The sequence below is a fragment of the Equus caballus genome, chromosome 3 (assembly GCF_041296265.1).
Source record: "Equus caballus isolate H_3958 breed thoroughbred chromosome 3, TB-T2T, whole genome shotgun sequence".
Classification (NCBI taxonomy): Eukaryota; Metazoa; Chordata; class Mammalia; order Perissodactyla; family Equidae; genus Equus; species Equus caballus.
The window spans coordinates 20,679,817-20,704,102 of NC_091686.1; the positions used below are offsets into that span (position 1 = coordinate 20,679,817).

A 24,286-nucleotide genomic window follows, 5' to 3' on the forward strand; every position below is an offset into this window, starting at 1 on the left:
AGCTTGTCCAAGGTCATCCTGCTAATAAGTAGCAGATCCCCATGGAAGGAAACTTTGCAGCTCCCACAATGCACTCAAAGCCTGGTGCTTTAGGGCTGCCACTGGCAGGAGAAACATTCCAGGAAAGGAAAGACCAGACCTCATTGTCTCCATTTCTGCTGACCAGGATTCCCACTCCCAGTGGGGTCTCTCATCATTGCCTCGTGACCCACCAAGCTGGTTTCAAGGGAGATGCTACCACATGGGAGAAAATGGTCAGTTTCCTCAATAAAAATCCTCCAAAATTGGAAGAGGACTGTATTGGTTGTTGGGGGAAGGTGCAGGAAAGGATGAGACATGGGTCCTCCAGTCTACTCAGAAACACAAGGTTCAGCCACCCTCCATGTGAGGTGGTCCTCCTCCATTTCTAACCTAAAGCAATCAGTGGTTTCCCTTCTGCCTGAATGTTATCTATAGTCTGTCTGATCCTAGAGCCCAGGATCTTTCCATTACACTGTACTGAAGGGAACTTATGGGGCTCTGATTGAGCATTTGCCTGGAAGGTAATTACAAAATTTAAAGTGGAGGCAGGCAGAGAATTATCAGTACTCAAAGTATATGTGTATGGTTTTCAGTAGTCAATGCTTAGTAATTATTTGTTAAATAAATAAATTATCAAATGCAGCTTGATTCAATCTTTCCATCCAGATAGAAGGTAGAATGACATTTGGATCCCATTCTGCAGGCTTTGGAGGAGCCCTTCATTCATTTCAAGCTGGTAATTTTCATTTTGATGTCAAGGCAGCTACTTTTAGAACTGAAACAGAAGAGATGAAAGCTTGTGATTTTTGAGTGGCACCTGCTTTCTGCCGTAGCTGGCTGTGGTCTTTTCTATCAGAATGTACCGTCCCACATTTTCACAGCCTTTAACAGTAAGAATTCTGTATCAAGAAAGTAATATTTGCCAAGGAGATTCAATTGTGGATGTTTTCTAGAGGATGAAGCCCCTGTGCCTCCTTGGTTTGTCTTTGTCTTTTTGCTTTGAGTGTGGTATGGACGGTGATCTGTGCAACCACATGAGCCTTCCTATGCTGCGGAAGATGAAGGAGGGAGTCTCTTCAGTTTGGAAATTAATCCCAGTCTCTAGCTACTTTAAGAATGGGACAGATTGAGAAAGCTCTTTCTTTTGTTTTGTTTTCTTTCCAGGGACTTGAAAAGGGAAACGAAGAACAACTGTGAAGTGTCCCTGTCTCATGACCCTGTCATATTCTCAGGGAAACGAACGTGTGGAAGGCTGCAGGACATCCCAGCAAAAGAGGCGAAAAGCTCCTGACTCTTGGGAAGAACGCTGCCCCTCACTTCCCCCATTAGAGGGAGAGCTCCTCTAGCACCCTCACCTTTTCTGGACTGTTCAAAGACAGCCAGTATGGGTTCCTGGGCTGGAGAAGTCCGACTAGCAATTTTTCCCAGGTAAGTAATACTCCTGCTTCAGATTCTAAGGAATTTGAAGAGAAAAAAAGAAGCAATGCAATGTGGTTTGTGAAGTGGTACCCACCACCTGGGTGGTAGTGCATGTGTCACAAGTGGGAGTAATGATTGGACCCCTACTGACCCAGTGTGAAAGATTTCTCCAGTTGGGCTCCCTTGCTACTCCCCAAATCAGACAGATTTTCTCTGTAAAAATAAATTGGTACCTGCTTCTTAACAAACAAACCTTTGAGGGCAAAAAAAATGCAATATTAAAAAAAGAAGAAGAAAATTACATGTGTATTTTCTCCTGACACGGTTTTAAAAGCTGTTTGTAGCTGATTTACAATGCTCATAGTATTCAGCTTTTCATTTGAAATTCTAATAAGTCCTTTGAATGGGTTGGAGCTTGTTAGGAAGTAAAGGGAATGAAATGTCTTCATCAAATTGTGAGGTTTTACTGGCTTCTTCATGGACATCCCAGGTCTCTCCTCACTGTCACCTTTCTTTCCATGGAGTGTTGTTGAATTGATATGGTCAGCAAAGCAAATACAGAGTGGGAAGAATGGCTGTGCAGAACCATCATGTGTGTTCCATTTATAGAGCTGACTGGCTCTGTATTTTCCACCTGTTAGTTTGCAGGTTCCTATGATGCATGAATGAATTGGAAGAATGATCTTTCCATTCTCCCTAGAAATTCTCCTCTGACAGTACAAGTGTAAGGTTCCTGGGAAGTGTATAGACCTCTCAGATCACAGGTGCTACTTTTATGGACTAATGTATTCACTTTGTTTCAAACGCAAACGTTGGCTGGTATGAAAACTGGGCTGTATGGATCTTGTTTCCTGTTGAGAGGCCATGCTCTGATTTTATGAGCTCCTGTCTCTGTGATGGGCACCAAATAATGCCATCGTGGTTAAGAAAAGACAGTCCAGTCAGAATTTGTAATGACAAGTAAGCTACATGTTCTCATTTGGTCTGACCTTGGCAAAGATGAATCAAAGCCCAGGTTAGTTTTCCACACAGTTTTTTTACTGCCGTATGTTCTAATATTCTAGCTTTTCCAATGCTGCTATCGTAAATGATGGAAAAGTCTTGAATATTTGCATAAAATTATAGAAGATTTGTGACTGAAAGGATAGGATGTTACTTATGCAAATCAGATACGTCTTTTCTTGTGTATTTGTAGTCACTTCTCGCTCCTCTCCCTAAGCCACACACCCCCTTTTTCAGGGTGACTCTCTAACTTGGAAAAGGAAAGAGTAATTGTGAAGGCTTTGAGTGGGTTGAGGAATGAATAGAAGGTGAGGAAATTGAGACATGTGGAAATGATTCTTTTGAGAAATTTGGCTGTGAGAGAGAGGAGAAAGAGCCTCAGTGTTTGCTACCCAACCTGAGTAAAATTTCTGGAGAAACTGTTGAATTTGGTAGGCCTAATGGTCCCACTGCTGTGTTCAGGAACTCAAATAAGGCATGTGAAATCCTCATGAGATATTTATTCCCTTTGGATTGTTATCAGGTTCAAAATTCCTACCGGTTTTAGTAAGTGCTAAGTTTGCATCAAAGAACCTACCATCTTCATATCACCTGTAAAATAGTTTCTGGTTGAATACGGTTCTGTCTGGATTTTCTTTCTAGAATAAAATTAACAGATCCCTGAGGTAGTGGCAAAGGCATGGTAATATATTATAGACTCTTAGAATGTTCCAGTTACCTATTACCTTACAAACCACCCCAAAATGCAGTGGTGTGAAACAACAATGATTTTATTATGTTCACGGATTCTGGGGGTCAATAATTTGGATGGGGCACAACGGGGATGCCCCAACTCTGTTCCATGGTGTTTAGAGCTCAGTACTGGCTAACTGAGAAGAGATTCTTGACTATGTTGGGTTCAACCACTACCTCTACAGGTGACAATATTTCTAGCACCTGAATAAGTTGGAAAAACATTTTACCGACCTAGGACTGTTTGCGTGCATTAGACTTTTTAGCGTCTTTCTGCCAGTTGGAAGAGTTCATTATATTTTTAATGTGATTAAAAAATTAAAGTAAAATAGTGATTTTTATATACAGACGTTGATGAAAGATGTGTTTTTCACGCAGCAAATTAAAATCTCATTAATATTTCAGTGAGAATATTTTGTGCTTATCTGTTTCATCTCTATTTTTGACCTATGGCTTAGAGTTCACAGCATGAAGGAGATGGTGAAATCTGCTCACCATAAAATGTTAATTATAAGTAAATTACAGCACAAACCTTCAATCAGCCACATTAATTCTACATAAAGTGAATTATTGTAGCAGAAAATTTTGAAATGTGACTGAATTTTATAATCTTCAGTTTCCTTTTTCTACCTATCACACCAACCCTGATTCCCGTGTGTTTATCCCAGAAGCTCTGAGCTCTTGGTGTAGTGTTAAGCTCATTCTACTCATGGTATTTTGAAAGTTAAGTAAAGTGTGCATCCCTTCCATCTCTCCAAATGACTCTGAATTGTACATAACTCGATTTGCCCCATGGCAACTTAAATGAAAGCTTTGATATTTTTCAAGCAGAGAGTTGGGCTTTTAAAATGAAGGTGTTGAGTTTGTCATATGAAACAGTTCTCTCCTAAAATATGATCAAAATGTCCTCTCATATAATATATATTAGTGTCATAATTGTAATATATAATACATATTATAATATATAATATAAAATATTTATATAAATATATAAGTATTTATATATTTATTTAATATTATATATATGTTATAATTGTCATTTTCTCCTGGGTTTAGGTCTGCTGTAAAGTTAAAAACTTAAAAAAAGATTGCTTTTATGGCCAAAAACCAATGGAGCTTCCATCTGGGATCATTTCTTAGTTCACAGAGAAATACTAAGGGAATAAAAACTCTTACCCAAAGACTAATAATAATTCAGAAAATGCTTAAAACATCCAGACTGCACATGGTTCATTCTGTCAACTAAGTCAATTGTTCATTAATAGCAAAAATTCTAGTGCTTCCTTGAAGAGGAATGCCTCTATATATTCGTTGTGTAATTAGAAATAGGGATGCTGCTCATTATTAACAGGATATTTAATCCAGTGACTAGATGCCATTAGACACTAGACATGAGAGAAGCCACAGATTTTGCATAAATACTAGGAGGGGAAGTCTTTTCATTTACATGGTGCAACTAACAGCCAACTGAATTCAAGTAACAAGTGGTCTAATGGAATTGCACAGTAGGGGTTCTCAACTCCTAGTTGCCCTCTGGTCTAAAGTATTTTGTGATGGATCTGGTCTGCTTCCTTCCACTTAGCAAGGTCTAGTGTGTCCTTAGTGGATCTACAGTGTTTATGTTGCATGTGTGAAGATTGTAATTAGTTTTTGGGTGGTGAACATGATGTAATCTGCACAGAATTTGAAATATATTACGATGTACACGTGAAATTTACATAATGTTATAAACCAATGTTACTGCAATAAAAAAAAATTTTAAAAAGTGTTTATGTTGAAACTTTGGGTCACATTCTGGAGGATCTCCATTTCAGATTTGCCAAGTCAGAAGCTGTAACTCTCTCCTGGTCTCATCTCACCCGTTGTGGCAATATTATTGCTCTGGTATCTACTCTGTGACCACAGGAGAACTCAATGTAATGGAACATGAAGTGTGACACATGTATTGTTGCCCACCAATGTCTGGTGTCTGTATTAAGGATCAGTACTCCCATTAGTTGAAGGTAGACTCTTTGCTTTGTTCCCTCAGATAAGCCATTCCATTTAACACTCATGAAACTCAATGGAAGGTTGAAGCAGCCAAGAAAACTAGAAATGCTTTATGGACTGCATTAATAAGGAAGATGCAGAAATGGGAATCATAGTACTACTAACAGAAAAAGACTCCTCCTATAAGAGGGATGAGGGAAAGAATTTCCAATTTGCTAATGGCAGAAGCTGTTAATCTGCAAATGGATGCCGGCATTGGTGAGTCCTCCATTGACATGCTCAGGAAAGCTTGAGGATTAAAATCTCTGAGAGAGTCAGAATTAGGTATCTGGTACCATTAAGAGAAAAGGACCATCAGCTTCTTAAGAGGCTAGATCTTCTAAAGAAAATAGCAGAATCAACAATTTGGTAAAGTCAAATGGCAGTTACTTTAATTTGAAACTATAGGCAAAAATATTTTGAAAAAATGAAGATGGTGTGATGCTTCTATTATAATTTTCTTCCTCTTTTTTTATGCCCCAAGTTCCCATTCTGGGCTCTTAGCATCTTCCATCTTCTATTTTCCTTTTATATCATGTAGAAAATCATAAACACATTTACAACAAATTGTTAGAAGCCTATATTTTCTCTTTTAGAGAACAATGACTATTGATTTTGTAAAACTTATACCTGTTCACTTTGTAAAATTAAAAATAGTAAAGTACAAAGAAGAGAGCAGAATGTCACTAAAAATTTCACCACTCAAAAATAGTCATCTTTCAGATTTGGTGAACATGTTCCCAAGCATTTGTTTATTGTCTTTATATAAAAGAAAAGAGAGAAGGATGATAAAGACAGAATCAGAGACAGAGGAAGAGAATGAAAGACCCAAAGAGACTGAGACTTAAAAAAGAGATTATGGGGGCCAACCTGGTGGTGTAGTGGTTAAGTTCGCGCACTCTGGTTTGGCAGCCTGGGGTTCATGACTTTGTATCCCGGGCACAGACCTACACACCACTCATCAAGCCATGCTGTAGCAGTGCCCCACATGCAAAATAAAGGAAGATTGGCACAGGTGTTAGCTCAGGGACAATCTTCCTCACCAAGAAAAAAAAGAGAGATTATGTGTGACAATGTCACTAGACTTTGTTATATTAGAATTTAACAGAAAAAATTATAAAGGGGAAACTGAAGGAATTTCTGATCCTCAGAAAATATTATTTTTCATTAGAATATAGTTCTTAAATGATCTATCTCTGATTAAGAAAAAAGATTAGGAAAAACTTTGTCTAGATCCATTATTCTTTTTTAACTTCATGTTTCAGTACTATGCTGTATTGGTTGACTCTCTGCTTAAAAGATGAGAAAATTAGCACACAGCTGTCCAGTTTCCTTCCCCTGCCTCCTGATATTTATTGGTTATTGCCTTACTTTGTCATTTTTTTTGTAACATTTTTGTCACAGTTTGTAACATTTGTCATCTTGTTCTGAAACCATGAATACCACATTTATTTTGTCCTATTTTTATATTTCAACATTTGAATAACAATTCAGTGCTAAACTCAAGATTTTTAGACCCATATTCTCCATTGCTGCATTTTTTAAATTTTGATTTCTCTTTTAGTTGGATGAATTTTATCTTTAAGTAGTCTTTCAGAAAGATTTTAGACGCCATGTTCTAAGTTCTGCTATGCTTGACAATGTCTGTTGCCTTTACAGTCATGCACCCACACAACAGTGTTTTGGTCAATGATGGACCACATGTACAATGGTGGTCCCATAAGATTAGTACCATATAGCCTAGATGTGTGGTAGTCTGTACCATCTAGGTTTGTGTAAGTACACTCTATGATGTTCACACAATGACAAAATCACCTAATGTCACATTTCTCAGAATATATCCCCATCATTAGGTGACACAGGACCATATAATCAAGATAAAATGTGAAGGCATAGAAAATAAAATAAGCAAAAATAAATGAATAATTGAAAAGACACTTTAGCTGGCTATAAAATTTTCAGATCATACTTTCCTTCCCTCAGGAATTTGTAGACCTTTGCCCATTGTCTCTTGGCACTGACTACTGCCCTTTAACCACAAAGTTGTCATTCATATTTTGTTTGATTGGTAGATGGGCTCATGGATTCTGTATTCTGAGTTCCTTCATATTTGAGTCTCTCACTGTTGTGATTGTATATGAACATCAGCTTGACTATGATATGATATTTTACCGACCATACTTTTTTCTTTAGAACCTTGTAAATATTGCTGCTTTATTTTCTGGGATTAAATGCTGTGGAGGCTCAGCTGGTGCTCAGCTGATTTTTCTGCTTGTAGAGAACTTGATTTTTCTACTAAGTAACTAAAGAATTTCTTCTTTATCCTTTAAACTCAGCAACAAAACCAGGACATACTCAGCATCAACTAATTTGTATCTGTTTTTCCTAGGATATACTCTGCCCTTAGAATGATAGATCTATTTCTTCCTCCTTGAAGGAGGGTGTATTCTGGTGGACTTTGTCTCAGAGAAGCAGGGGCTCTGTTCCTTCTCCTGAGACTTTGTTAAATATCTTTCATCAGGGTTTACTTCATGTATGCAGAAATATATTACCCTGGAGATCTCTCTCTAAAATACTGAGCCCAGACAGTTTTTCCTGTCCCTAATAAGAGGTGTTATAGTGATAGATAGAGGGCCTCTATTCTTTTTTCTTTTTTTTATTGAGTTCATAGCAGTTTAGATCATTGTGAAATTTCAGTTGTCCATCCCCACATAGGTGCTCCCCTTCACCCCCTTTTCCCAAACCCCACCCCCATTCCCCTGGTAACCACTGAACTGTTCTCTTTGTCCATGTGTTTGTTTATCTTCCACATATTAGTGAAGTCATATGGTGTTTGTCTTTCTCAGTCTGGCTTATTTTGCTTAACATAATACCCTCCAGGTCCATCCATGTTGGTGAAAATGGTATGATTTTGTCTTTTTATGGCTGAGTAGTATTCCATTATATATATATATATATATATACACACACACACACCACATGTTCTTTATCCAATCATCAGTTGATAGGCACTTGGATTGCTTCCAGATCTTGGCTATTGTGAATAGTGCTACCATAGGGCTAGATAGGTCACTTTGGATTGTAGATTTCAAGTTGTTTGCATAGATACCCAGTAACGGGATAGCTGGGTCCTATGGTATTTCTATTTTCAGTTTTTTGAGAAATCCCTATAATATTTTCCATAGTGGCTGCGCCAGTTGGCATTCCCAACAGCAGTGTATGAGGGTTCCCTTTTCTCCACACCCTCTCCAACATTTGTTATTGTGAGTCTTGGTGATTATAGCCTTTTTAACAGGTGTAAGGTAGTATCTTAGTGTAGTTTTGATTTGCATTTCCCTCATGATTAGTGATGTTGAACATCTTTTCATAGGCTTACTGGCCATCTTTATATCTTCTTTGGAAAAATGTCTGTTCATATCATCTGGAGGGCTTCTGTTCTTGAAATTACTGATTCAACCCAAGGTGCCTATGCACACCTTCAGTTTGTTTCTCTCCAAACTGTGGGGTATTTAGGGAAAATGCTAAATATTTTCTTTCTACCTATTCTGGGGTTCAGGATACAATTGAAAGCAGCATGGAGGCACATCAAAATAATATTTCTCCTCTTCTGCAGATGATACTTTTTGAAATTTATGACTCAGGGTTATACCATTTTCTTTGTTTGTCAATGCTGGTGAGCATTTTGCTGATTTTTTACTACTTTTTACTCCTTTTGTTAGATATTAGAACAGGGAAATTTTCTGACCCAAATTCACTCCCATCTTCCCCCAAATCTAAGACTCTACATTTTAATGAAAGACACCTTAGCAATATCAATGCTATACCAAATAAATGACCATATGTCTTCTTTTAGGTTCTCTCATAAATAGATGCTGAGACTAGTAAAAGTACTTTATTTGTAAGGCGATTCCAGGAACTAGGAGAAGTGTGGGAAGCAAAGCATGGAAGAAAAGGATGCTAATAAGAGTGTATTAGCAAGCAAGTTGCCATTGCCGGCAACTGGAGCTTAATTCCACTAGCAAAACTCGGGGAAGAGTCTAGAACACACACTTCACAGATACCTTGCCCAAAGGAAAAGGGATCTGGTATATTATACACGCTAACTCCTGTTACTCATTGGTTGAGACCTGCTCCCAGGGGTAGTAATTTCCTTTCACTTCCTGCCTATCACATGCACAGGCCTTGCAGCAGGTTCAGAGGTGTTGAATAAAGATCTCAATAAGATACTGGCTCTAAAAGATGGAAGTTGGGCTGTCATGCCCTGAAATGGTAAAATCCAAGGGAAGATGGCCAGAGCATACTGTGTGATTGTGAATTTCAGGCATCTTAGCACTTGGGTAGAGCAAGGCTTGGAGGAAGGAGGATTTGTCAAATGGTACCATTTGGGTGGTCTCTACTTGATACTAAGAGTATATCTTGGGTAATGATCCCTTCTAGCTTATATAGTTATAATGTCTCTTCAAATTTAATGAATGCACCTGTAGAAAAAGCAGGGAAAATATCTTGGGAGGCCTAAAAAAAGGTGAGGGGGAGCTATTTTAGTCAATAAACTTGGAAAAACTGTGCACACTTTTTAGAATTATATATATTATATATATATATATATATATATATATGTACACACATCTATAGAATTATATACATATATGCACAGACATTTAAATAATATTTGTTATATATATGAAAAGGTTTTTAAGAGGTGAGCAAAGGTGAGGTAAGACACACAAAATAAATGTACTTGATGCTACATGTTGCATGGGTGCTGTGTGGACATATCAATTGAGAGCGTCAAGAGTGTTGCTGAGTTCATCCCCATCAGTTTCCACCTGGCAGGGAAGGGATCACATAGTTCTTATGGAGGCCACCACATAAATCCACTCACCTTCAGTCCTACTTTCAAATAATCCCTTTTATAAAGGTATCATGCTGATCTCAGTTTTAGAAGGGGCACGACTTTTGACTGCTGTACATGTCATACGTTGGAATGGAGTCCACAAATCCACCCCTTTCCCTCCGTGTGAGCTATCTAACCTAGTGGTTAACAAAGTGGTGAGTTACAGTAAATCTAAGAGGAAAACTAAAAAGATCTCCAAGCTCATTGAGTAAGGTAGAGAGAAGATGATCGTATTCAATCCAGCAAGTTAGGGGATTCTAATCAGCGATTTTGCATAGAAAGTGAATATACAGAATATTACATTTTGAAAGGCAAGTGTGCTTCAGAAGTCTCATCCAAGGGACTGGAAAGGTGTATATATTCATGTTGTAAAGGATACCAACTTGCTCACTTCATGGTACTTGACAAAATTATCCATACTAGAAATCCTTGTTTAAAAATTCCTGAGTGTTCTGTCTTTTGTTTTATTGAGGAAAAGCTAAATCTAGGATGTCAAGTAGGGGAAGGGAGAATGTTTGATATTTATTTGGCTAAAATAAAGGAAAACCACGGAGTAACTTAATTACTCAAATATATGGTGGAATTTTCTGTGGCTATTTCTGCATAATTATTCTCCATATACAGAGAAGAAGAAGAGAAGGAAGGAGAGACTAAGATAGACTAGTAGGGAATGTGAAAGAAAATGAAATCACCAAAGTCATGAGGCCTTGAAATGCTGAACTTTGGCTTCCATTAGCAAGAGATTTTGGTCAGACATACATAACTCCTCGTCAGGCTGAGTAGATAAATCATCAGAGCAGATCTCTAAGAGATCTTTGAGGGCCTACTTCTGAGGTCTTTTAGAGGAGAAACTACCATGGTTTACGAAAGGTTTACGTGAAAGGTCCAGACCAGAGTTGGAACATTATTATAATGTTCAGAATCTCCGATCATTCTCTGAAAGGAGATTGTCTATCGTTTTAGGAAAATGTACATGCAGAAGCACATCTCAGTAACTTCCATCCACGGAACCATTTGCTTCTCTAAACTCCTTAGTCTCTAAATCTATACAATTCTGTCACTAAACATTTGGGCTACTCCACATGCTTGCAAATGTGTTTCTTCCGGTCTTTATATTTCATTGTCACATGAAGTAAAGCTTCAAATTCATCTATAAATTTACATTTTGTTATCAGCTGAATGGTGTCCTCCCAAAATTTATATGTTGGAGTCCTAACCACCGTACCTCAGAATGTGACTGCATTTGGAGATAGGGTCTTTAAAATGGTAATTGTTAAAATGAGTTCAGTAGAATGAGCCCTAATCCAAGATGACTGGTGTCCTTATAAGAAGAGGAAATTTGGATACAAACTTGTACAGACAGAAAACGGTGTGAAGCCACAGAGAGAAGACAGACACCTACAAGATGAGGAGAGAGGTCTCAGGAGAAACCAACCCTGCTGACACCTTGGTCTCAGATTTCTAGCCTCCAGAACTGTGAAACAATAAATTTCCATTGTTTGAGCCACTCGGTCCGCGGTCCTTTGTTACGGCAGCCCTAGCAAATAAACAGATGTCCTGCCATTTCACCTTCTCTCCTTTACCTTTGCCTTCTCTTGGATGACACGTCTAGGCTTGCTAACATTTCTTTTCCTTCTAGTCATCTTTAGAACACGTGCTACCCTCCCTTCTTCAGGTTCCTAAAGTAGTATGTTCACTGAGAGCTATCATTTCCTTGCTGGCCTACCCAGGCCCCCAGCAATGAGCATTAGACCCTGAGAACTGTTAGGAGAGAAAACATTGTGAATCCCAAGACTGACTGTTGAGCAGGTTTTCATGCACACAACGTGTTGCCTTCTATCACTTCCATTTTTTTAAAAGTATACGTTTTAGAGAAATTTTTGTATTTGTGTTTGTATGGCACATTGCAGTTTATAAAGAATTTTTACAGACATGTTTGCTTAATCTTCCCCATGTTTCAAGTCAGTGGTTTTTCAAGACCCTGAAACTCAGAGGGCTTAAGCAACTTGATCAAAATGACACAGCTAGTAAATGGCAGAGCTGGAATTTGAACCAAGGTGAAGAGAAGTCATCCACTCCCAATGCAGGATGGTCAGCAAGAGCTGTTTTACAGTGGGGCTGATTTCTCTCTCCTCTGAACTGTACTTTCGTGATCTTTCTATTGGCATGCACCTCTAGCTAGGTGCTTGCTCATGAATCATGATTACCCCAACTAAATTGGAAACTATAGGGAGGCAGTTTCTGGGCTGTGCTTTCTGTTTAGTTATGGTGTTTGAGGAACATTTATTAATTGATTGGTTAAATGGACATTTGTTTTTACTGGAGAATTTGGCACATCTCTTGGTATCCAGTTTTCCAAAGATATATGCAAAAGTGACAAAGTTCTCACACTGTTGATCTGGTCTTTGTAGACAAAGGTTAGGAAAGAGTATGCATAAAAATAATACCATGGAATGACATTATATTACAATAATTATAATTATTGTACCCTGTATTTATATAGCGCTCTCTCTCTCTCTCTAAGGGGCTCATAGTCATTTGTAGGCAGTGGGCCTTATCCTGCTGCTAAATAGAAAATAAATTGCTTATCTCTTGGAAGAGAATTAACTCTTTCAGGCACTGGGGTACCATTTAGTAAATTAGTAATCCTCTAAATGGCACTCTAGGTACGTCAGATCCCCCATATAAACTGGAAAATGAACGTGTTCCCAGTGCTTAAAAGAAATCAGGGCATGCCTAACAGAAATCGGACAGCAAGCTTAAAATATATGTAATGTACTTACCTCTCTCCTCTAATAACTTTGTGTGCATTCTCATGGAAATCTGTTTGTGACTAAAGATGAATCTATTTGCTAAAAGCTGGCACTTCTGATCTTTTAATCTACTAATATGAGAGCAATAAAGGGGAAAGGGGCAGATGATAGGAAAAGTAGAGTGGGGGCGTTTATACTCGTGGGATCAGTGACAATTTGTTCAGCTAAACAGATTTTGAGGAACTGATGAATTTTTTTCAAAACCATTTGGAAGGCTGGCCTTGATAGTTCCCTTCGGTCCTGAAAATGTTCATCTACTACCAATATAGTAGTTAGTGGGTTGGAATTACCCTCATGTATCTCCTTGGAACCGTTGCTAAGGTAGGTAGAGGCCCAATCATGAATCAACAGGAGCTTTAGAAATTCAACTCCCATTCAGTGGGAAATGAAGTTGAGGAAATTAACACAAACTCACAGATGCTGGAGATTTTCCATGGCAAGCGTAGAAAAACAGGCATGGTTAATTGGTACTGAATTAGACCATTTTTTAAAAAGCAGATCAACTGTAGTCTTTCTCTCTTGTTTTCACTTTCTCTTTCTTGCACGTCTCCTGCATACTGTCTTTAAGACATTTCTCCCCAAATTATGATCTGATCACCTCATCCCATGTAAAATTTTTGGAGTTCACGCATTGACCTACATGCTTCTTGGACGCACTTGCTCGTGAGGTGTTGCTACACTGAATTCTGATTGTAATTCAGTAACACGTTATTGATTGTTGAGACTTTCGGTTTATGTGCAGTGAGATAGAATTTGGAAACTGGTGGTGTCTTATTGACTTTCTGATTTGCACTGCTGGGAAGCTCATTGGATGGTCAGATGGGTTGCTGCCAGGCAGTTTGGCAGTTCAGTAAACATTCTGTGGCTATTCCTCCGAATCGTGTCGCATTCTCATCAGTGTCCTCTCACTTTGATTCCATGCACTTAGGAACAACACATTTCACAACTAACTGCTATCTTATGTCCAGGAGTTAGCCTCTCTCTGAATCCTCACCCCCCATCTTTGGTTTTTCTTTCTTCTTCCTGCCCCACTGACAGACAGCTGCCCAAGGCCTCTTTACACAAGCCTCAGCTTTTCAAGGTAAATATGCCACGTAAGTCCAATTTCAGCAATCCACACACCTCTGAGCCCCTCACACTCCAAGGAGCATCCTTAAAGAGAAGAATCAGCAGGCTGCTAAGAAGAAATCAAAGCAGATCAGCAAAATGTCTTGAAAGGGGGAAGGAAGGATGACTAACGGCCTTCATTTTCCAACACTCAACGTGACTGGTGACAAAAATAACCAGTAATGGGGAAAGTGTATATTCAGTCTAATTGTATAATTGCAGGTTGCTTTCTGTACATCACACAGGGATTGAAGTAACGCAGCACTGGGAAGTAGCTCAGTGCTTTCCCTCCTACGTATACGTGCATTTTGCATTTAGTTGCACTCTTGCATGAGTAAAAGTCCAAATGCACCAGGTTTGAAGATTCTATCACCAATAAATTCCCAATACTCACCATCTCAAGATGAAGGTCAGTTGCAGTAGCACTCTGAGCTCACAGGTAGCAAAGTGAGATAAACAAAGCTGGCATGAGAAACGGAGCCACTAATTCATCTCCCAGGTGGCTCTTTTAATATTCCAAACTGCATTTAATCATCAAGGAGGATGTTGAACCAAGGAGCCTGGTCAGCAGTGCCCTTCTGCTGACTGACTTTTCAAACTTTCTGGCAAGTAAGGACGCTGATGGATTTCTTATCTTGCCCCTATTGCTAACACTAGAGCCTCGGAGACTTTTCCAAGGATGAGAAAGCTGGATTCCATTCATTTCCTTTGGGTTTGAGAGAGGAGGGCAAAAACCCCAGCGGTTATATCCTATGATGGTATGAGACAGATGGGCTTCTCTTGTCCAAATCCCCACCCCTTCCTTTTTGACATTTTATCACTCACAGATTCGCACTATCCTCGGTAAACACAGCCACTGGCTTCACTGCCCTGAGCCTCTGTCAACTTTGTCTCTGATCCTGGCTGCCACTTTCTTTGTTGTTTGTGGCTCTGATTTCCTCTCGACTGGAAAACATCATCACATTCTAGGCAGTAGGAAGTTTCCATGAAGAGGGCATTTGTGCTGCAGTTGTTGGAGTAATTACCACACATTTTATTTTCAAATTTTCAAGAGGAAGCTGGAAATATAGAAAGAGTTTGAGTTTCTGAAAATTCTAATTTAACTCAAATGTAGTAATAATAATTAAAGGTTATCATTAATGCATTATTATTTTTTGTTATAACCAAGGACTTTTTTTAAATTCCTGAATTTTGTATGACCCAGAGGCAATGCAGAGATGAATAATATGATTTTCATTTGATATTATTATTTTTCCTGTCAACATAGAAAATTACTGATCCACTAGAACTTAAAATACATTTGGATGATTATTTCCTCCATCTAGTTTATGTGCATTTTGTAATTTGCTTCACACCCTCTTCTCTCATGATTTTTGTGGCTTTGTTCAAATGGCCAAGACTGCCTTTGAGCCATTATGAGTTTATAATGATTGATGGACTTATCCCAGGGACCGCATTATCAGCATCTACTCTTCTGCAGGGAAAACATCTTTACCACGGAAGATCCAATTTTTGTTTTCCCCTATTTGTTGTTAATCTGACTTTGTGATAATGTCATCAAGCCTTATTCTATACTTTTTCTTGATGAGCTAGAATTCTCGGAGCTGAGAGTTGCAGGCATGGGAGAGAGTGATAAACTGGGACCATGGAATTAGGCAAATACACTTTTGACATTCCCCTGCCTCAGACATAAAATTGACGGACCCGCATTTATCATTTCTTAGGTTCAGAGCAATCCCAGAACCACTTGTCGTTCAAAACAGCTCTATTAGAACATCCAACTCAAGAAAAGGAAGCTGGATCAAAAATTGAACATTTATGTTGAAAGAGAATAGTGCCCTTATTTTCAGCTTTCTTTGGTGCCAATTGATTTAAGAAAGAGGAATAATGTTGAGAAAGACTACAGAAAAATTTGCAAGGACCACTTTGGTCTGCAAATATTTTGATTAATTAACAGGCATTGATGCTTAGTGGGTAAAATTACCAAGAGGGCATATCCCTAGGAAGAAGTCTGTCTTTCTTTTGATTAATATTTCCCATCTGGAGACAGTTTTATGCCCCAGCAACTGGTAAACATAGACTTGTTGGTGAAAATACCAATAATAGAGTATCTCATTTATTCAGAAATTGCATACAGTAATATTGATTATTTGGAACAAAAGAAAAAAACTGGAAAGTAAAGGAGGGAAAAAGCCTTCTACAGAAAAAAAGGGATGACTCAAAATGCCTGCAGTAATACTGATTAGGTGAAAATCTTTCACATATTCTTATTGAATATATTTTAGACATATTTCATTAAAATATTTAAAGTGAAAACAACACTTTGGTGCTTGAAGGCATGCACTTCAGTTTTCCACCACATTCATACATGAAGACCCCTCATTCCCATGCTGGATAAAAAGTCATGTTGTGCAAGCTCCTTTCCCTAAAATTAATGTACTAATTTCTACAACACTCTTTGTAGTTGGCAAGTGAAAGACGGTCGCCAAGAAGGGAATTGAGCACATGGGTCTTGCCTTTGTTATTGGTTAGTTGTGTGACCTTGAACCAGCCATTTAAGCCCTCTGGCTCTGAGTTTTTTCACCTACAGAATAAGGTATTACTCCAAAATTAAGTTTCTACCATTTGTGAGAAGTCGTTTGATTCTTATATAGTGGTCGTTCCAGTTGATCATCTCAGGCCGCTGGGGGGCTCCAGTCTTCTCAAGGCTATTTGGCTAAGAGACTGAGGAAGCTTCTGTCTAAAATAATCCAGACCAGCTTGAATCAATTATGAGGCATCTGTGGATGGAGGAAAGGCATGATTTGGAACTCAGGAGAGCCAGCGAGACTTGGATGCATCCTTGGGGACAGGCTCCCTCAGGCTCTTGTATGAATCCAAAGACCTATTTTCAGTGAAGCAGTTGCCAACTCGAGAGAGAAGGTTGGAGCACTTTGGTTCCCATCTACTGGAACATGAAAACAAATGGGGAGGGAGCCATACCCACCCCCCACCCCCGCCACCGCTGCTTCAGCCAAGATGTCACGTGCATTGATGATCTCAAAGGGTGCGGTCCAGCCAGGCACATAGGGCCCTGACAGCCATAGTAGCAGCAGGCAGTGGGTAGCCATTGCCCAGTGCTCTGGGCTGAGGGAGGACTCACCACCCATTTGGGGAGCATCAGCAGATATGCCCGGTGTGGACATCAGTGTTGGGAGGGCGCCCTTGAGGTCTGCAGTGGTGGCCTGGACTTCAGCAGCAGATATCACCGACAGGCCCGACCAGCCCAAGAGGCAGATGGCAGACTCTAGGAGTAGCTGCGGTGGCTCCTCTGTGTGTACTGTGAGAACCAACCTGGCAATGGGGCAGACTTGAGCAGAAACTGAGTTTCTATGACAGCACATGCAGGCAGGAGCCTGGGAAATGTAACTCATGACCATGGCTTTATCTCAGTGGTTTTCACCTGGGGCGGTTTTGCCCTTCAGGGACATTTGACAAGGCCCGGAGGCGTTTTGTTTTCACAACTGTGGGGAGAAGAATGCTACTGGTATCTAATGGGTAGAGGACTTGAATGCTACAGTATACAGGATACCCCAACAGAGACAGATCTGGTCCAAAATATCAATAACACCAAGATTGAGAAAACCTGGAGCCCTTCATGCAAGTGTGACAAAGGAAAATACAGATTCCACCTGGTTACACCAGGAACTCGAGTACATGCCATATGGCAAACCACTTTAGCAATGAGGGTGATTCTATGATCATAGTAACCTCAGTCATGCCGCTAATAATAGCTCACATGTATTGAGTCCTGTCTATTATCTGCAGGAGGGTTCTAAGCGTGTCACAGATATGCACTCATTTAATTCACATCACAACTGTAGGAAGTAGGCATGATTCTTACCTGCAACTTGCAGACAATTTAAATAGCCATCCTGGCAATTGACTAGAAAGTGTCAGCCAAAATCCTTGTTTGGGTAATTTGTGTGGTCACCTCAGGCAAATGGTCCATGCAGGGGGACTGTTGAAGTCATTGACCTTGCTCATCTCCACGACTGTCCCAGAGACTGGAAAACAGGCCAGCCTGGTACTCCCAGAAGCCTGCTCTGCATCTTGAGATCTGACCACCTCCAAAAACACATTACTGTTTTCTGCAGGGAAAAAAAAATGAAAGAAACTACAAAACCACAGACAAATCAACACAGAGTGAGGTCTCGTGGAAAAGGGTTGGCAAGAATCCAGTGACGCCAAGTATCTATTAAAATAGATCATGAAGCCCCCAAAGCCTGTTTTTGACTCAATTATTCAAACACATGCAGATTGTTTTTACATTATCCAGATAACTGAGGCAGGGTGGCCCTGCCCTGGTTCCAGAGGATTTTAGTGGATAGACTAATGAGATGGACTAATTTAGTCCTCTAGCCCGTGGTTCTGTGGCACTGGCTTCTTTAAAGGACTACCACAGTCCTCCTCTGATTCACCTTTTATCTCAATCAATCGTCTTATATTTACTAAGGGCCCCAGGAGTGGGACGGAGAGGTGTAGATCATTCAATTTGTCACAGCACATATTTTCAATATTATGATAAGAAGACAAGGGACTCTGCATTTTGTCAACTTGCAAGGCCAAGATCGATCAGCAAATAGATGGGCCTCCCTGTATTCTGAATTAAAGTGTGTGTTTTGGCGGTTTATTGACAGTTGATAACTACTGACCACTAGTCCTGATAGAGTTACAAAGGTCGGGTCAAGTCAGGTCAGAGCCACAAAGAATGCCTCCTGCTCTTGGAGCCCGCTGCCCTCCCAGAAGGAATGTGCAGGTCAATAACTAAGCCACCTGTAGGGTCTGGAGGCTTTTCCAGTTTTTCTCCTTCTGGCTATGCTGTGACCTAACCCCCATGCAGCCTCATCCTCTCCTGCTTTTCCTGAACGCTGCTGCCCTGGGAGTCCCACAAGTGCCAATGAAGCCAAGGCTCCACTAGCAAGGGAAGGAGGCAGCGGGCCACTGCAGGGTGGGCTCAGTGCTGCGTCCTATCGCCAATTCTCTTCCCGAAGGGGTTGCCAGCACAGGCCACACTTCTGCCCCATGACCTCAGAGAGTAAAGGACACACAGAGGTAAAGGAAGTGGCTGTCTTTATGGCTCCCCCAGGAATGCTGGCTCTCCTGTGCATATGCAAACCACTCTTGGCAAGCAGAATTTTAATTAAAAGCCTCTCAGAATGCCTCTCCAGCTGGGGTGGGCCTGAGTTGCCAGGAGGGGCCTTATCAAGTGGATGTGAAAACACACAAACGATAGGCCTTGTTCCCAGGAAATGTCATCTGGTCTGCCTCACTTGGTGCCTGGCGGAGGAGGAGAGGAGGGGGTCGTGCCTGCATGTTTGATGCTGTCTCCATTGTCTACCTGGAAGATGCAAATGATATTCAAATTTGGCTCCAGTGTACAGGCTGCTTGCACATACCCCACAGCAACCCTCAAGCAAGTGACTAATGGGAACATGTGTTCTTTCTATTTTTATAAGACTGGGAGAACAAGGGGATGGAAGGCTGAACTTGCGGGGTCTGAAATCTCTCTTTTCAGGGGATGTGCTGCTGTCTGAAATGATAGTAATACCCAGTGGCAGCTCCATGGCAGTGGCCCTGACCTGTTTAGATGCTCTGCTTCATGGAGGCCCTGGAACTGGGTATATGGCCCTGCCTGTCCCTTCTATCCAGCCAGAAGGTGGCAGACCAAGGAACACCACAGGGCTCTTGGGTGGCAGGGTCCCCAGCCTCTCTTCCTGATGGTTTTCTCAGGAATTAGTCTTGGCAGGACTCCATCTCAGCGGGCACGAGTGGCGTGATCATCCTCAACATGAGTATTGCTGGGATAAGAATGATCTGCATTTTTAATTAGATGATTCAAGACTGTCTGCATGTGAGGGCAGCTGAGTGGAGCTTGGAGGGGACTTAAGTAACACCTACACCTGTCCAAAGCCTCTTTTATAGTCTCTCACAGCCCAAACTGGAAAAAATGAGAAGAAAGATTTCATCCAAGACAATCTTAGTATCAAAATTCCATTTTGGCTGCTCGGTTCCCTTTGCTGATACTGTTACGAGGCTGTGGCCGGCCTCCCACATCTCAGCTGCTTCTCCTCACACCTCGATCTAGTGAACAGGAATCATATGGCAAAGAGGACGAACAAGATGTCAGACGAGATCTTTTATGTGAAAAATGATCTCCTACTATGTGAATAAATGGGTGCAAGAATCTTGAAATGCTAGGATTTGGAGGGATCGAAACAGATGGCCTGGATCAGTGGCCATCAAAGGGAACTCTAAAATGTCTTTTCTGAGGGAAGGAAGTGGTTGGGCCTCTGGACTCCTCACCTCTTTGTAGAACAGTCTAGTTCCAATGGATTTGTTTTATATCGTATACTTCTGCACCGAGACTATAAAATGGAGCTACGTGCTAACTCCAGTCAGCCAGTATGGGCTACCTAAAGTGCTGTGATGAGGACCCGAGGGCCAAGTCCAGGATCTTTGAAAAAGAGGGCTGGATCCAACAGGCACAGGCCCGGGAGACAATGGCATTTAAACCATGCATTTGTGATCCCTAGTAGAAAATGCTACTTTTTTTAAGAAAGAACTTTTTCTGAGATTGTTAGAAGTTTAAAGACCACCAAACTCTATTTTCTTGCATTTAGATAGGAATCTTCATCCAAACCTAGGCAGAGGTACGTTTTGATTTTAATGATGAACTTCGCAAATGCTCAAGGTAACCCATTATCAGCTCAGCAGTTCTCGACAACCTCTTGGTATAGGGAAACCAACGAGCTGCCAAACCTCAACCTTCCCCTTGCCAAATGAGGAGAATCTTGGGGACGAGATTAGGATCCCAAGGTTGACTTGCTTCTTCCTACATGGAGACCCGTCCCCACTGACACTTTTGGGGGTCCCCGGCTTGTCTCATCAAGGCCATCAGGTGTCTCCTTATGCTGGTTATAATAATTGTTAGAAGTCAGGTTATACATTTTAAGTATCTTAACCAAAGTGCAGCCCCTTGACAAAACTTTTAGGATTTTCTATCTCAAAGAAATAAAACATGGAGTTGTATATAAAAGATGCTCATTGCATTATTCTGAGTAATTTTTAAAAACCTGGGGTTAACTAAATATCTAGCAATAGATAATTGGATTTATAAATAATGTAACATTTATGGATTTTATATATATACGTGTGTGTGTACATATACATATATATGCATACGTACATATGTATGGAATATTGCAAAGCTTGTAAAGACCTTGCTTTTCAAGAAGATGAATGTTTTTGAAGACTATAAAGTGAAACAAACAGGACACAAAAATTACATAAAATAGGATCCCAAATTGTTGTATATTTGTATAGATATATACCTGAAGGAGAGAAATATATACATACACATGAGAAAAGGTGGTAGAAGAATACACCAAATGTTGATAGGGGCTTTCCCTGAATGGAGGGATTGTGGTTGAGCTTGGAGGCCTTTTTGTAACTTTTCTCTGTTTTACCAATTACTTTTGTAATCAGGAAACATGTTTTTTAAAAAAAGCCTCTGTTCTGTAAACATTAGGGTGCTTTATTTTTAAGGGTGTCTCTGCACTGAAGTCTCTAGAAACAGGCTACCTTAGAGAGGATCTATAAAGAGAAAGTGAAGTGAGTTTTCTATTAATATCCACTTGGGGTCAATATGCAAATGGCATCATTGAGGCTAAAAAGAAGCCCACTCTTTCTCTGCAATTAGGTGTTTGGCCTTCTTTATCAGGGAGCTTGCTGCAATTTTTCCATTTCTCTTTGCTTGTGTGGAGACAGTCAGAATCCATGCCTTGTCACGTACTAAAGCTGCCATAACCATGGCCTGCTAAACTAGCCCATTGAGTCCCTACTATGTGCCAACAATGTGCTGGGTACTGGAAATACAAAGGTAACTAGGATGTCATCCCTTCCTTGGAGGGACATTTTTGACTAAGAGGCACGTACAAATGTAGACAATTAAAGGTTAGAACCAAGTGTCACCTGTTATAATTCATTTCCACCTACTTCATGCAAGGCATTGTCCTAGGATACCTGTATATGTCACCTCACATGTTCACACCAACCTGCAACATGGGCGCCATCTCCCCATTTGTGAGATGGGGACAGTGACACCTCTGAAGCTAGCTGGCAGGTGGTAGAGCCAGGACGTAAACAGCAATCAGCCTGAACTTACTTCTAGTATAACTCTGGAGTCAAAGTGATGTCAGAATGAAGAGGAAATCTTTGATTCTGCCTGCAGAATGCAAGCTCCAAGTGGAAAGAGTTTTTTTGTTTTTCAGTCCATTTTGTTTCCTGCTGTCCCTAGCACCTAGAACAGAGCCTGGCAAGAATGCAGAGTGGGCATGCTATAGCCAAGGTAGGGTTGCCAGATTTTTCAGATAAAATAAAGGACATCAGTTAAATTTAAATTTTAGACAAAAAATGAATACTTTTTAGTAGAAGTATGTCCCATGCAATATTTAGGACATACTTATACTTAAAAATTTTTCTTTGTTAACTGAAATTCAAAGGGTACTGGACACCCTGGTACACCTGGCAACCCTGAGCTGTGGCAGCTGATGGCAGGTTGGTACTGACTTAGGTTGGTAGGGGATGGGAAGGCCCTCACCAGTTACACAAAACAGACAAGGCAGAGGGCATGAGCTAGGCATGGAGGGGTGAGGATGCTTGGTTTGTTCAGGCAACTGCGAGCAGCATCCTCCGGCTATAGTGGGGAGCAGAGTTCCCAACTGGGGATTTGAGCTAACATGTTTTGTTTGGCCTTCTACTTTTAATTAGTTACCAACATTTAAAATCTGGTCAATTTCATGTTTAAATATATATATATATATATATACATACATATTGGCTTTCAGTGAGGTGAGGGCACATGGGTAGGAATCCGAAGGTCTTTATTTCCAAATGACAACAATCAGCAGGAGATGAGGAGTAGCTGTTCCTTTTGTCCCTTGTGTGGGGGTGAGAAGAGAGAGGCTGGGCTCCCCCGTTAGCTGCACTCTCCTAGCTCTTGCTGTGGACATGTGTTCTCTCCTCCTGGACCATACAGCCTTCTGTGTCTCCTGTGTTATGAATTATAACAGGTGACACTTGGTTCTAACCTTTAATTGTCTACATTTCTATGTGCCTCTTAGTCAAGCCGCCCTTGTTGAGAACTGCCCCCTCGGTGTAGGGTGACTGGGGGTAATTGCTCCCCCTGTTGTGGGTGATTGGGGGCATTTCCAGACCTGCTGGAATTGTTCCCCCTGGTGTAGGGTGTTGAAAAAAAGACAAGGAAGGAAGGAAGGCCCTGTCCAGGTTGTCAAGGGCCTGTAATCCATGCTAAGGAGTTTTCCTCTACAGACAGAGAGATCAAGGGGGTGTTTCATAAACCAGGCAAGTGACATACCCACATGTCCTTTAGAATGTAACTCTGGTGACCTCGAGAAGGATGGATTGGAGCAGACAGTGACTGGAGTCAGTATGGAGGCCATTGCAGTAGATCAGGGTGGTGAGAATGATAGGGAGGACGCGATGTAGAGGACAGCTCAGATAATCATTAACTGTCTTCAGATCCTTGTTGAAGGGCCGACGTGCTTCCAGAACGTTGGATTCCCCTCATGAGTCAGTTACGACCTTGTGAGTTTAAAAGGAGAGCATGGTAGGTTTAGGGGATGATAACATGTAATGATCCACATTTATATCTGTCTGTCTATTAATTTATTTATGGTGGATGAAGAAGGAAGAAGACAACAGATGGAGTTAGAAATGGACATGACCCCCCATTTGCTCTGCAAATTCTTCTTGGCTTAAGGAAATGTCGCTATCCCCCTGCCCTGTGTGTCTGGCTGACCTGGGCTGTCCTCGCTGGTCGCTGGGGGCAGATGCATTTGTGATGGAAGAGGCGTACTCACCGTTGGGGGTTGGAGGCGGGGGGGGTATCTCATGTTCACCCATCAGGAAGGAGCATGGGGAGACGTTTTCTTCTCTGGTAATAAGATTGTCAGGGCCCCTTCCTGGCCTGAACGGATGGATGGAGGCTGCCAGGATGGCGAGCTCACTCTTCTTAATTAGCACTAATGCAGTTGAGGCTGTTTCTTAGCCCGACCAAAGGGAATAGTAATTAATATGGTGGGGGAGACAGACGGAGAGTTCAAGGCTGGCATGTGTGCCCCTGACCCTGGGGTCACTGGGGAAGGGGAGCCTGGAAGACAATAGCCTGGCTCCCGCAGGCCTGGACAAAGACTGGCCCTGGTTCTCA

The 24,286-nt window shown here is 40.9% G+C and overlaps 1 protein-coding gene across 1 annotated transcript in view; it reads left to right on the forward strand.

The window, feature by feature from the left end:
• ZFHX3 (zinc finger homeobox 3) overlaps positions 1–24,286 on the forward strand; it is a 1,295,343-nt gene that overhangs the window by 720,139 nt on the left and 550,918 nt on the right. The window contains exon 11 of the mRNA XM_023637235.2: positions 1,186–1,449. The gene's annotated coding sequence lies outside the window, so the exon portion shown is untranslated. The remainder of the gene's footprint in view (positions 1–1,185; positions 1,450–24,286) is intronic.